The 14,176-nt window shown below is 46.3% G+C and overlaps 1 long non-coding RNA gene across 1 annotated transcript in view; it reads left to right on the top strand.

The window, feature by feature from the left end:
* Positions 1-10,254, top strand: part of LOC149128623 (uncharacterized) — a 72,905-nt gene extending 62,651 nt beyond the window's left edge. The window contains exon 3 of the long non-coding RNA XR_016222167.1: positions 10,034-10,254. This is a non-coding gene — a long non-coding RNA (uncharacterized LOC149128623). The remainder of the gene's footprint in view (positions 1-10,033) is intronic.
* Positions 10,255-14,176: the final 3,922 nt, after the last annotated feature.

Genomic DNA, 14,176 nt, shown 5'->3' on the forward strand with positions numbered 1-14,176 from the left:
CTGGCCACAACAGCCGGAGCTACACCCATCTGAAGCCAGGAGCCAGGAGCTTCCTCTGGGTTCTCATGCCATTTCACAACAATGAGAGCAAAGAGGACAGAGCAAGAACAGAAGGAGGAGAGCAGGAAGTCAGAGCACAGGGCGAAGGAGAGAGGCTGAGACTGGGACACAGAAAGAAAGAGAAGCTTTCAAGGGGTGTGGGTGGTAGTTTCTCCTAGAGCAGGACCATGTCTGGCATCTGGTGTTCTCTGTGCAACTTTGAACAATGTGTTCAAAATATTTGCTGATTTTAATCAAGTCAGAGGGACTGGAGGAGAGAAGGAAAAGCCAAAGCTACACATAGAGAAAGACACCATGGGAGGGGAAACCAAAGTAGAAGGCGCAGAGGTTTGGAGAACTGAAAAAGAGCAGAAACACACAATGTGGAAAGGGGTCAGAGATCAGTAGTCAAGGGAGAAGGGGGTTGAGGAAGAGAGAGAAAGAGAAAGGTGGACAGTATCTATATGTGTGCCTGTAATGTCACAGAACAGAACAATCCCCCATAACCCAGTGCTCCACCCGGGACTCAGAGGCTGCTGGCGGGAAGTCATTGAACATTATTTCCCAAGAAGCTGGGTCCTTCACACTGAACCTCAAAACAGTTGGAAATAAAGGCTAGAGATGGGGTCAGGTCAGGATCTTTGCACTTTCTGGCTCTGGGATATCCACCTGGGATACTTGTATATGAAAACTGCCCCTAGGATCCTAGACTAGACTACAGGAAAAGAACCAAATCAGAGAGAAAGGTGGAGCCAATGCAAAATGGCAGGTGTGGTATGGGTAATATGATTAAGCATTGGGGCTCAGTACAATAAATGCACTAACAACAATAGAACTCAGAGATTGGCACCACAGTAAGGAGATAAGGTAGTAAGACAATCCCTCTTTTATTTCATAAACTGACATTCAAGTGGCAGGGCTCCACCCTCACAAATTTGATTAGTTCCCCTCTAAAAAAAGGACTTGCAGGAAACTGTTTGCCCCTTGTGCAATGTGAGGGCACACATAGAAGGTCCATTTGTTATAGAATCAAAAACATGGCTCCAATCGCCTGATGTATAGCAAGTTAGTCACTAATAATAGAGTACTGGAAGAAAGTAGGTATTTATTTCCAAAGTACACAGTGAGGAATACAGGTAGCTATTGGTTAATTCTCAAATACTGTGGAAGCCAAGGATAAAGAATCCTCTGGATTGAAGTTGGGATTTAGAGGAGTGTGTTCAGCTCTTGTGCTGCACAGTACTTATGGCCTTCCTTTGATAGTGAAAAGACAACCATCATTATAATAATGGAAACTGGGTTCCAGTCAACACAGGGATACATGCAAGTGGTAGTTATATTTTGCTCAGGGCCTGAGGTTCCTGAAAATACTTATGGGATTGGATATAACATCAAGATATTATCTGTAGGGGAGATGTTTTGTCTGTACAAATTGTGATCAGGGATCCTGTGGGGCCAGCAGCACTGCTCCCTAAATTTAGTGAGTTAATTTTAGTAAGAAGTTGATTTGCAATCACTGGAGCAGAGAAAAGACACTTCAAGCTTAGAGAGGGAGACCGAGGGACTGGGAGGCGGGGGCCTGCTAGTATCCAGGATCTACATCAGAGGTGCTGTGTAGGGGTTCAGTTTCTTATGCATGAGGCAGAGAGATCTCACCTGACACCAAAACCACTGATGCCTTCATTTTGAGCCTCCAGGACTCAGAAATTTCTGTTGTTTATAAATTAGCTAGACTAATGTAGTGTATCATAGCCTCATTAGCACACTAAGACATCTGCCTTCCTGGCCTCAACTCATGTGCTTGTCCCTCTGCGGGGCCTCATTCTTTGTTGTCTGTGAAAACCTGGACTTTTCCGTAAGCCTACGTTAAGGGCAAAAGCCTTCCCTGTTGGCGTTCCTTCCACAGGTCTCCCTCTTGGAACTCCTGTTGCACGTGGGCCAGTCAAGCACACTACAAACTCAACAAGCTGAATCAGAAATGCAAATTCATTAGCATGTGGATGCCAGGAAGCTGTTAGTATGGGTCAGGGAGACATTAGAACATGAACTCAAGACTCAGAAATGACTCGGCATTGGTGGTCTAACGTCACGAATTACACAACTATTTGCTAATTTATTATAGGTCTCATAGTATCTGAAGATAGAAAGGTAAACTGTGGCAGAGTGTTGCCGTGGATGCGTTCTGAGAGGAGGAGTGCAGTGGGGGCAAGAGGCACGGAGTCACCACACAGACCCCGAGAGTCAGGTGAAAGCAGGCTAGAGGTGAGCAGCTCGTAGACTCATTTATTTCAGTTGGTGCAACAGCTTGTATACCCGAGGCAGCCAATCCAGTCAAGGGTGGTTTATGCCCTAACCAATCACTGTCTGTTACCAGGCAGGCTCCTTTGCCAGGTGGGTTCTGAAGCCATTTCCTGAGTAACTGATGCTTGCTCACCAGCACCATCGTGACACGGGCTTCTCATTCTCCAACAGCAGAGGTCTTTTTTTTTTTTTTTTAATTAAAGTTGTTTCTAACTGACATGATTAAAGCTGTGGTGGAGGCTTTCCCAAGGTCAGAAGAAGAAAAGAGAGGACTCTGTTCTGGGAATAAAATGTAGCTGTTATCTGCTTGCCTATGAATGTGTCCACTGTAGTTACTGTCTGCTTATATGTAACTGCTTCAAGTTCTGCTTGTTAGTACAGAGCAATGATGTTAACACTTGCCAGACAGTGTATGGCTCAGTATGTGTGTGGAAAAAATATCAGTAACTATGTATGTATCAATTCCCAATCAAATGTATGTAGGTAGCCACATAAGCCATATAAGAGAGACAAAGAGGGAAAAATATATATAAGAAAAGGCCCCTCTTTGCTTGGGGCTCAGGCTTTTGCATCAGAAATTTCACCTGGGCCTTATGCTGGCATACTAAAAGACTACTTCCTGCTAAAAGGCCTTGGCGTCTAGGTACATGAATCCTGCTACAAAACCACTGGCTCCCTCCACTCCACTGTGGGAAGAAGCTCACAGTGTTCTGTGAAAACAGTCATGGACAATTCATGAACACATGGACATAGCTCTGCTGTGGGAATATGTGAGATAAGAACTTGAAGAAGAGGAATAAATGAAGTGCAAAAATGAGGGCAGGATTTATTAAAAGAGAGGGAGAATACATTCAAGCATGTGTGCAGCTCCATAAGGAGAAAAACTCTGTGAGAGATGGCCAGAGAGGTGCCCACAGGAGAAAGTACATGAGCGAAGCCAGGAGAAGGGTCAAAATGTGCAAAAAGGCTGCTCCCACAACCGGCAGTCCCCTTTATGAAGTACAGGGTGGTGCCATAGTTGAATGTGCAAATGGAGTGGAGGTTGGGTGGGTTTAGTGTGCATTAGGTTTTCTGGGAGTTTCATGCCATTTCCACATGGGCTGTAATTCCACAAGCTTTTCATGGCATCTCCTCCTCCTCAGTCCTAGATGAGACACAGGTGCATCATGGGAAAGTGAGCATTCTGGATTGGCACTTAAGGAGGTAGGATTAAATGCAAGATTGTCAGACAGAAATTGAGAGAAAATCTTTCAGCTCAATTTTCCTAACTTCCTGCCTGGTTCCCCCATATCAGCACTGTTAGGAAACTGGCGCAGTTGGCCGCAAGGCCCAGCTACCTGAGCCAGGCTCCACCCCCATCCTAATGGGATTGGCTGCTCCTGCTTCCCTGCCCGCCCTCAGGCAAAGTTTTAAAAGGGCCTGTTCCTGCACGCGTGCTCTCTCTGGTCTCTTGGCTCTTGGTTCTTCCCTTCTGCTCTCTGCTCTATCTTCTCTCCTTGCTAGCTCCTCTTCTCTGTTTCACTCTTATATTCTCTTTCTCTTTTTCCTTCGCCGCCCCTTCACTCCGGTCTGTAGGTTGTTCCCCAATAAACCCTTCCCCTTCTCCTTACTCCGGTGTCTGCTGTGCTTTGCGACAACTAACATTAAGATATAACAAGCACTAATCCAATAATAATTTATTTACAAGGATATATAACTGGCCTATGGGCTATAGTTTGCCATCCTTTCTCTAGGTTATGAGAAGTTAAAGGAAATTGGGGAACATGGGGGTAAAATTGTTAGGAGGTGATAAAGGCGATCTTGTTTCTTACTTCACACTGAAGAATAATTTCCAGGTGAATAGGCACAATGAGCAAAGCAACATTTATTGAGGGGCCAGTGCTGCAGTGCATTAAACTGCTGCCTGCTGCACTGGCACCCAGTGTGGGCACTGGTCTGAGTCCCGGCTGCTCCACTTCTGATCAAGCTCCCTGCTAATGCACCTGGGAAAGCAGCAGAAGATTCCCCAAGTGCTTGGGCCTCTGCACTCACATGGGAGACCCGGAAGAAGCTCCTGGCTCCTGGCTTCAGCCTGGCTCAGCCCCTGGTGATGTGACCACTTGGGGAGTGAACTGGTGGGTGGACGATCTCTCTCTCTCTCTCTCTCTCTCTCTCTCAGTCTCTGTTTCTCTCTCTCTTTCAATAACTCTGCCTTTTAAATAAAATAAATGAATCTTTTTTAAAAAGCTCACCCTTAAACCAACTCTGCCCCTTTTCTCTTCCTGGAAGGGACCTGACCTAACCGCTTTTTGCCCATCTAACATCTCACAATATGATGAAAGGATGCTCATAGCTGTGCTAAGAGGAAAGTTATGGTTCCAGGGAAAATCAACATGTAAGTGCTGAAAATATAGTAGCTGCCAAATGGCTTAACTCTCCCCAAACCCTCTCAGTGGCCCTCCGTTTTTTGTGGAAGAAAGCCTGAAACAATAAGCCTGGCACTGTAGGCCAGCCTGTTGGTTGCAAGTAGCAGTGCGAGCCAGGGTCGCCTCAGCTTCCTCTGGCACTTGTGAAGACAGAATGAGTTACAGAAAAAGTAGGAACAGCAGCAAAGGAGCAGTGAATGAGGAGAAGGGTGACAGCAGTAAGGTTGGGTGTGGGTCCACAAGTACTGAAAGCTTTGCTCTGGGGGCAGGAAATGAATGGGGTAGCTCGTAACTAGTGTTAAGGTCTGAAGCCAAATAATGGAGCTGACTCTAATTTCAAAAATTGGATTTTCCAACAGAATGTAATCATAACACCAATTTTTCCTCATTTTTCATCTCACTTCTCAAAATTTCTGTTATAAAATAGAGCAAAAGAAAATAATTGGTAGTATGAGCTCAAAACACAGATTTCCTGGAATCAAATCCTAATTATTTCTTTCTTGAATGTGTGACCTTAAGTAATTTGCTTAAATTCCCCAACCTCATTTTTTCCATTGTAATTACTTCTGCCTATTATTGTGAGGATAATTTGAGATAACCCATATAAAGAACTAGAACAACAGCAGGTCCATAGTTCTCACTTAATAGATGAATTCTGCTTATTGTTACCAATGTGATTATGGTTGTTATTACTCATGGGACATTGTTTTGAGGTTTTACAATGAATAGGAAGATTTAAAAGTTGCTGAGGACTTAGTCCAAGTGTTCTGGGCTAAGTCAGGCCCAAACTCCTATTCCAGGCTCTTGCCTTTTATTTAGAGATGAATACAAAGTACAAGCACAAACACAATGTGCAGTGTGACAAGGTTTTTTACGGAGTGAGAAGAATACACAGGAACATGAAGACTATTCAGGGAGAGTGGGCCAGGAAGGGTAAAGAGGGATTTCCACACTTTGCTTTCCCTGCACCCACCATGGGGGGGAGAGAAAAAAAAAAGCCCCCACCCCCTTCACCAAGCTTCTTATGAGCTTTGAAAAGGGGAGTGGTTGCATGGTACTGACCCCAGGTTCCAGGGGAGGTTCATCTTGGGGAAGGGTCATCTGATAGGTGGGTTGATAGCATTACGTGGGTGGGGGAGGTGTGGCCTCCAGCTCTTGAACTATCGGTCTCCCTGACTTTTCCCACACCACAAGCACGAAAGTGCTTTACAGTTTTGAGAGCTCCTGGTAAGTTATGTCTGATGGTGATACTAATTCTAGTTACTTTTTTTCTCTCTGCACCAACCCCTCCAATACTTATAGAGCCACAGCAAGGCAAATATGAGAATGACATTGCTAAACACTTCTTGAGGGGGTGGACATTTGGCCCAAAGGTGAGTTTTCCATCCTGCATCCCCTATCAGTGCCTGAATGGAGTCCTGGCTACTCAATTTGTGCCCAGCTTGCTGTTAATGCACATCCTGGGAGGTAGCAGGTAATGGCTCTAGTACTTTGTTCCCTGTCATCCATGTGGGAGACCCAGAGAGAGTTCCATGCTCCTGGCTTTGGCCTGGCCTAGCTGTGAGTGCTGCAGGCATTCGGGCACTGAATCAGCATATGGAAAACTGTCTCTTTTGCTTTCAAAAAAAAAAAAAAATTTAAAAGATGTAATATTTCTTGGAATTAAAATAGGTTTTTCCCTAATTAATTCTTGTACCACAGTAAAGTCTTCAGGGCATTTCTTAGACTAATTCTCTTGTTTCATTTCACTAACAAGCTTTAAGATCAGATAGAACAAATGAGCTATCTTCCCCACTCCCATTAACAATGAGACCAAGGATTACAGGAGCTAGAGTTATTCTAACAATTTAACCTTACTCATGTGTCCTAAGAATTCAAAATCACCCTGTTCTCTATTTCTGCCCTCTCTGAGTATCTACGGTCCCATGGCAGGAATGCTTTTCTCACTGATCCAGTGAAATTATATAGAAGTATTTTGTGTTCTGCAGAAGGGAGCAGGAATTCTATTCACAGCAAACTCCTTTTGAAATTTAAATAGCTTTTTTAAAGTTTCCTTTCACTTTTGAGGTCTGGCTGGGGACACAATCCTAATAGCTATTCGGAACATTAGACTGAAGCCCAGCAGTTTAGGGAGCAGGAGAAGCAGACATAAGGGCACATGGTAGCCAAGTGTATTCTCTTCTGTGTCTCCTCCCCTTCTCTTCTCTCCAAGGCTCTGCTTTCAGAACCCTAACGGGTCCCTATTTGGCTTGGCTGTAGGTATTCACTGGGTAAACATTAAAGGGACTTAGGCCAGAGGCTCCTGCGTGGAGCCAGCCACTTTCCTTGGGGAAGAAACAACGAGCCTGATCGCCAATGGATTTCCCCTAAAAAGGAGCTCCTTGACACGTGGGCACTTTAATGAGTTGTATGTGATACCAGACAACTGGGGACCCTTACATGCCCCACAGACTCCAGGGCCTCAAAGCAAGGGAAAAAGGGTTTTATTAAAAAATGTGCTGAAGAGCAGCCTACCACAGACAGAGCAATCCACTGTGCAGTTGGAGTTCCACATTTTCAGGGTCCAGAAAATATATGTTAATGTTGGATGCAATATTCAACTTATTTCGGGGAAAGGGGTAGAAACTTCCAAGAATTAGGGATCCTTCTCTTCCTAATTCCAGAGGAATTGTATCTTCATTTTCATAGGTTGTCATGGCAATTCTAAACTGTCAAGATAATATGGGATAGCTGGATTAGGGCCACAAGATGGAAGTTACTTCCCAGTCTTACCCTTTGTAATCCTGATCACCTAATCTCCTCCCAGGATATATCTCCCTTCACCTGGGACCTGGGATGGGAGGTTCCATGTAGCCACTCCCCTTCTGACCCAACAAAAGAAGCGGGCAACTGGGGAGGCTGCTCTTTCCTTGGAAACCAAGAGGAGAGGAGGCCTGAAGGTACCCTCTGACTACTTCCCTCTTCCATTCCTTTCCTTTCCTGGCCCACTCAACTCCTGAACCATGCCCATCCGTATGTTTTGCTTTCTCACCTTTTAAATAAACTTCATCACTTTGTGCACCATATTTGTGCCTGTATTTAGAAGCCTTCTCTGGAAAGGATTCAGGGACCTGGAATAAGAATGTAGACTCCACTTCTCCTACAACAATTGCATGAAGTAGAAGGATTTTTTTACTATGTGAATGCAATGCACTGTATAATGAGGGCATACTGAGGTTGGAGGTCAGGTCACCGTTAATTTGGGAGTATGGACGGATGATTGGGTGGACAGACGGACTGGTGGACAGACATATTAAATAGTCCTGCAGATCTTGAAGATAGTGAAAGTGTTGCAGCCAGGCTGCTTGAGCTCAGGACGTGGGTAGAGTGGTGTGAAGTTCATGTTGGAGATATCACAGGTTTTGATGACAAAAATCCAAGGCATGATCATGGGTCTGGGTGTGGAGTTGTAAAAAAGTCCTTAGAGATGAGAAAATTGGGGCTGAGAGGCCAGGCCTTGGTGAGTCACATGGATAGGGAAGGCCGCCAGAGGATGGCAGAAGTAGGATAGGAGAGGAGGACTCTGAACAGGTGCTCAGGTCTTCCAGGGAGGGGGATGAAGAACAGAAAACCAAGAGACGAGTGCCCCTTGCAGGGAGGAAACATCCTATGAAGGGGCTCTGACAGGACCTCAGAGGGAGGAGGGATTAAATGTCCCTCCATCAACAGCTGCAGTGTCTCCAATCCTGCTGCCTCCAGGCTCCCTCTCACAGCTGTTGTCTTTAAATTCTTGTTTACTGTGTTTTATATTCTAGTGCCCTGGGAGTTTCAGGAAGCATTTCCTTTAACAAAATGTATATATATTCAGTTGCTGCCACATCTGAAAATATAATTAGTCCATTAAAATCAGCTTTGTTTATATATTCTTACAACTCTAACGAGGAACTCTCTTAAACACTCAGTATTGTTTTCTTTCCACAAAGTTCCTACTAGATTTCAGAAGATTTGGACTTTATGTTTCCTTTTTATAATTGGCTGTTAGGCAGCAAACATAATTACAAGTGTCTGATGATCTCCCCAGCTCCAAATCCTTCTCAACGTTCAGGCTGTACCTTGGGCTGGTCTAGAACCATCTAGACAATTCCTTGAACTCTAGTATTTGGCTTTTAAGATTGATGGAGAGAAACATTTCCCTGCAGGAAGACTTCTAGCAAATTGTGATCCTGGTCTCTTGCCCACTTTACAGGATCTCAATTGTTTATGGTGTGATCAGCACCCTGACAGTCTCATATGTCTACACTGAGAATAACAGGCCACTTTTGGCAGAAGTCCTAGCCTAGGTGATATACACTGTCTTTTACAAATCACTCCAATGATGAATCCCAGAGCAAAAAGAACAGCGATTCTCTTAACCTTAGTATCCTCAATGCTTTCTACAGAGTGGCAATAATAATAGCTACAACATATTAAATATTTGTTATGTGTAAGGACACTGAGAAAGTGCTTCTCATGCACCCAATTGTGGGTTTGTGATTGGTAAGAACAAAGAGATACAATCTGTCAATAAATTCCATTGTACACCACAGCAGCATTATCTACAGACACAGTGTTCACAATATTGCATAGCAGTAACTGTTATATTCCTAACTAAAGTTTACACCTATTAAACAGGATCTCCCCATTTTCCCTTCCCTCAGCCTCTAGCAATCACCATTCTGTGGGGAGCAACCTGGACTTAGTCTAAGTTACTGGAATTAAGACTTATTCTATGCATCTGCTCTCCCACAATATGGCGCTGGGAGAGAAGAAAGCAGTTTCTGCACAGCTGCCTCCAGTTCAGCCAATAAACTGTAGGACCTGCTCCTGATTGGAGGAGAGCGGCGTGCTCGGCGTGTGGGCAGCCGAGCACGGATTGGCGGAGGAGGACTATAAAGGAGGAGAGAGACGGCATGCACCAGGAACATCTAAGGGGAACATCTAAGGGGAACACCTGTGCAGCCCCCGAGAGAGCCGGCCGGCGGAGTGCTGCTCCCCTGCGGAAGTGGGGAATGTGGCCAGGGGGAACCGCCCTTCCACGGAGGTGGAAGGGACAGTAGCCAACCCGGGAAGAACCAGCAGCAAACCCGGGGAGGGCCGAGCAGACGAAAGAACAGCGCAGGGTCCTGTGTCGTTCCTCCACGAAGAGGGGGAGCGACATAATGGTGCCGTGACTCGGATATGAAGCCTAGGCAGGGTTTTGTGTCGTTCCTCCATGAAGAGGGGGAGCGACACCATTCTACTTGCTGATTCTATGAATTTCACCATTTTAGGTATCTCACCTGAGTGGAATCATGCAGTAGCTGTCCTTCTGTGACCAGCTTATTTCATCTGGCATAACCTCCAGGTTCATCCATGTTTCATTCTGAATAAAGTTCCATTGCATGTATACCCCACAATATCTACACCTTCACCCATCAGTGGACGTTTATGTTGTCTTCATATCTTGGCTCTGGGGTGTGATATGCATGCATTCACATCAGATTCTCACATCAGCCAGTGAGTTAGGCAGCACATTGGCCTTTACTTTGAAGATAGGACAGAGGAAAAAAGCCCTGGGGCAAGTGTTTACTTCCCATAGCTGGTACAGTGCAGCGCTGGGAAGTGAGCCTAGGAGGTTCAAACTCAGAAACGCAAAGGCTAGGAGACCTCAGGCCCCCACATTCTACTTTGAGGATGATGGAACATGGTTTGAGACAAGGATGGTTTTTGAGTAAGAGGGGACATGTGAGTCTTTATCTCTGTTGCCCTTTCCCTGTCTGTACCCTGGTGGAAGCCCTGCTTAGAGGGGAAAGTGGCTTATGCCTAACCGTTAGCCTGACTTTCCAGTTCAGAGAGAAGTTCCCAGTGTGACCCTCCTGGCAGCTCCATTGTTTGAGCTGCAGACTGATTAATTGAAGTGCCTCTCTCTGCCATGACCACCCACAGGACAAGCTCATTGCCCTGTGGGTGATCCCTGCAGGCTTCAGAGTCCTGGGTGTGATAAATATTCCCACTCCATTCTTTTCTGAGGCAATAAATAAAGGCTGTTTTTGGAAGAAGCCCCAGTGTGAAACTCAGAGTTAGTGTTAAAGAAAAACAGAACCATCTCTTCCTTAACCTGACTACAGCTGCACAGGATCCTGCTGCTCTTCATACATGACACCCAGCTTCACCCTGTGTATGCACCCAGCCCCTCCCTCTTGCTGTCCTCTGTGCAAAGTCCCTCAAGTACCCCTGTTGCTAGGGCACCATCTCTCTATAACTTGTTAATCCCTATTTTGTGTTTGAGATCATTCTCATGCAGACTCTGATGGGGCAAACTAAGCTGTCCAACAATAGTACACACACAAATGATCATGAAAATCTCTGTGCTTAGGTGGTCCAACGATCAGTCTCAAAGCGGTAGGTAGCAGGTAAGTTCAGGGAGATAATGGGGGAAGAAAGCACAGGCCCTTGTAGGTTGTGCTGGGTCTTTATATGTGACTCTAAGTGCAGTGGGAAGTCCGAAAGGGCTGTTAGCAAAGGCAGGAACAAAATAGGTGCATATTTTTAGGATTCCCTTGGCTGTGCATTGAGATTGGATTGCTGGTTTGCAAGAGTGGATGCGTAATGACTGGTGAAGAAGCTGCTTCCACAATCCTGGGCAAGGGTGGTGGCAGCAAAAGAGAGAGCTGTGAATTGAAGAACACTGATGGACTCACCACACCATCTGAGGGGAAACCGCAGGACCCAGAATAGCTCTGGAGTTATCCATGGCTTCTGTAGCAGGAGGAAGAAGTGGCCACTTTCTGACAAATATCATTGGCCAACATAGTTTCCTTCACCAATATTCTCCTCCCACAAAACACATAAAACTCACAATCTGCACCACTGAACAGCAAGCATCGGTGGGCTGGACATGGGGGAAGGGTGAGATCAGCAATCCTGAGCCCCAAAGGGCCTGTGATACTGGTGGGACCACAAGGACTATTACTGGAGGTAAGGTGAGAGGACAGCCAGTTGAGCCTGTGGTCGGAGTAAAGGGAAGCTGGGGTGAAGGGAGTGCTGTGAGAAAGTTTCCTGCTCAGAATGGACACGCGCAACCCCAAGAAGATGAGTGTGTGATCAGACAGCCAAGGATGGAGTAACTGTTCCAGGCAGGAGTAGAGCCAACAAAGACTGGGAATGAGACTGAGGCTCGACTGATTGGAACTAAGGAGTGAGAAGCAGTGGAGTGTGCATGGACAGTCAGGGACATGAGAGTCAGTCTGGATTTGAATCCTAGCTCAGGTGCAGGCCTGCAAACACAGTACAAGACCTCTGCTGCAAGGGTCGGCGCCGCGGCTCACTAGGCTAATCCTCCGCCTAGCGGCGCCGGCACACCGGGTTCTAGTCCCGGTCGGGGCGCCGGATTCTGTCCCGGTTGCCCCTCTTCCAGGCCAGCCCTCTGCTGTGGCCAGGGAGTGCAGTGGAGGATGGCCCAGGTGCTTGGGCCCTGCACCCCATGGGAGACCAGGAAAAGCACCTGGCTCCTGGCTCCTGCCATCGGATCAGCGCGGTGCGCCGGCCGCAGCGCGCCGGCCGCGGCGGCCATTGGAGGGTGAACCAACGGCAAAGGAAGACCTTTCTCTCTGTCTCTCTCTCTCACTGTCCACTCTGCCTGTCAAAAAAAAAAAAAAAAAAAAAAAAAAAAAAAAAAAGACCTCTGCTGCAGAGCTGTTGCAAGGATTAAAATTATATAAGTTGGGGATTGTAAGCTGATCCAAGATGTCTAAATAGGGAGAGGACATGCTGATTTTGACAATAGGAAGGTAACAGAGAAAAGGCAGAGTGGCTGCATTCCCAGGGGATAGTTGGAAAGAAGTTTACAATGGGAATTCTGCTGGAAGATGAAAGAGGATGTGAAGTAGTATGGATGGTGCAAGCATACAGCAGCAAGCAGGGACACCATCAGCATCTCCCTCAGCTGAGGTTGCAAGATATGTCATCTTTTTTTCTTAAGATTTATTTTGTTTTTATTTGAGTTAAAGGGAGAGAAGGAGAGACAGACAGAGAGATATCCTCCATTCACTGGTTCACCCCCAAATGGCCACAACAGCCAGGGTTGGGCCAGGCTGAAGCCAGAAGCCAGGAGTTTCATCCAGGTCCCCCGTGCACTTGCACTACCTTCTACTGGTTCCCCAGGGGCATTAGTAGGGAGATGAAATGGAAGTGGAGCAGCCAGGACGTGAACGAGCACCCATATAGAATACCAGCATCATAGATGGTAGCTTTACTTGCTACACCACAATGTCAGCCCCACTCCATCTTCTTGGAAAGAGGTGAGAGAAAACTGCAGTAGCCTATGCCTATGCCACTAGTGACATTATCTAAAAGAGAACCTTGCAGACCACAGTGACTTTGAGTCCATACTGGAGCACTAGTCCAGGGCAGGGTGCCCATCTAACCCCATGAAAGAAGAGCACATTTCATTCTCCCCATCCATCACCAGGGCATCAAGTGACTAGCAGGGAGGAAGTGCCATCTTAATGCAAGTAGTGGCTGCAGTGGCTCATGCACACACGCATCATTAGGGGATTTTATCAGAGGGATAAATCCATAGCCCATGCTAACTTTGAACCTGGTCTGAAGGATTGTCAGGAGGCAGGGATCTTACTAAGAGGTGCTCATTCATCCCACTCTATCATAGGCACCCAGACTCAAACTGCCAAAGCAGAGCATTGAAAGGCAGCTGACTCTGAGAATGTCTCTGCTCATTGTGGCCAAGGCAGGCTCCCAGGGCTGACAGTGGATCCCCTATTCCCTGTGACTGTGGGAGCCTTGCATGCTATGACGGTGGGATTTTGTGACTGCATACTAGGGTATGGGAGTATAGCCAGGTCTCTGTGGAGTTGTTGTGTCTAACTTCAGATACTCAGAGTTCCCTGAGTGCCTGCGATGGGTCATTGTAGAAGATTCCATGCTCATGCTGAGGACCACAGAGATCCTTTGTGTGTTTCATGTCCCTTTGTGGGAGCGTCTGTAGCCTCTGTGGGCTAATTCTGGGTCATTGATACTCTTGGCAGAGAGGTGGTGGGGCTGTGATCACAGCAGCAGATATGATCATCCCCTCTCCATGCTGACACTGGAGGAGATTTACAACGCCCAACTTGGATGTCACCCTGGACTGTTGCCCTCTCAAGCACTGACCGAAGCCCTGAAGCTCCACCCATCCACTGAAGGAGCTTGTGATTAACAATGCTTACATTTTCATAGTATTTACAGTTTTCAAGTGTGTTCACATCTATTTTCACATTTACAAATATTTTATTTATTTATTTAAGAGACAGATTTACAGACAGAGAGAGGGAAAGACGGAGAGAAAAGTCTTCCGTCTACTGGTTCACTCCTCAAAAGGCCACAGTGGCCAGAGCTGGGCTGATCCAAAGCCAGGAGCCAGGAGTTTCTTCCAGGTC

The sequence above is a fragment of the Oryctolagus cuniculus genome, chromosome 1, assembly GCF_051225735.1.
Source record: "Oryctolagus cuniculus isolate XC-2025 breed Fujian yellow rabbit chromosome 1, ASM5122573v1, whole genome shotgun sequence".
NCBI lineage: Eukaryota > Metazoa > Chordata > Mammalia > Lagomorpha > Leporidae > Oryctolagus > Oryctolagus cuniculus.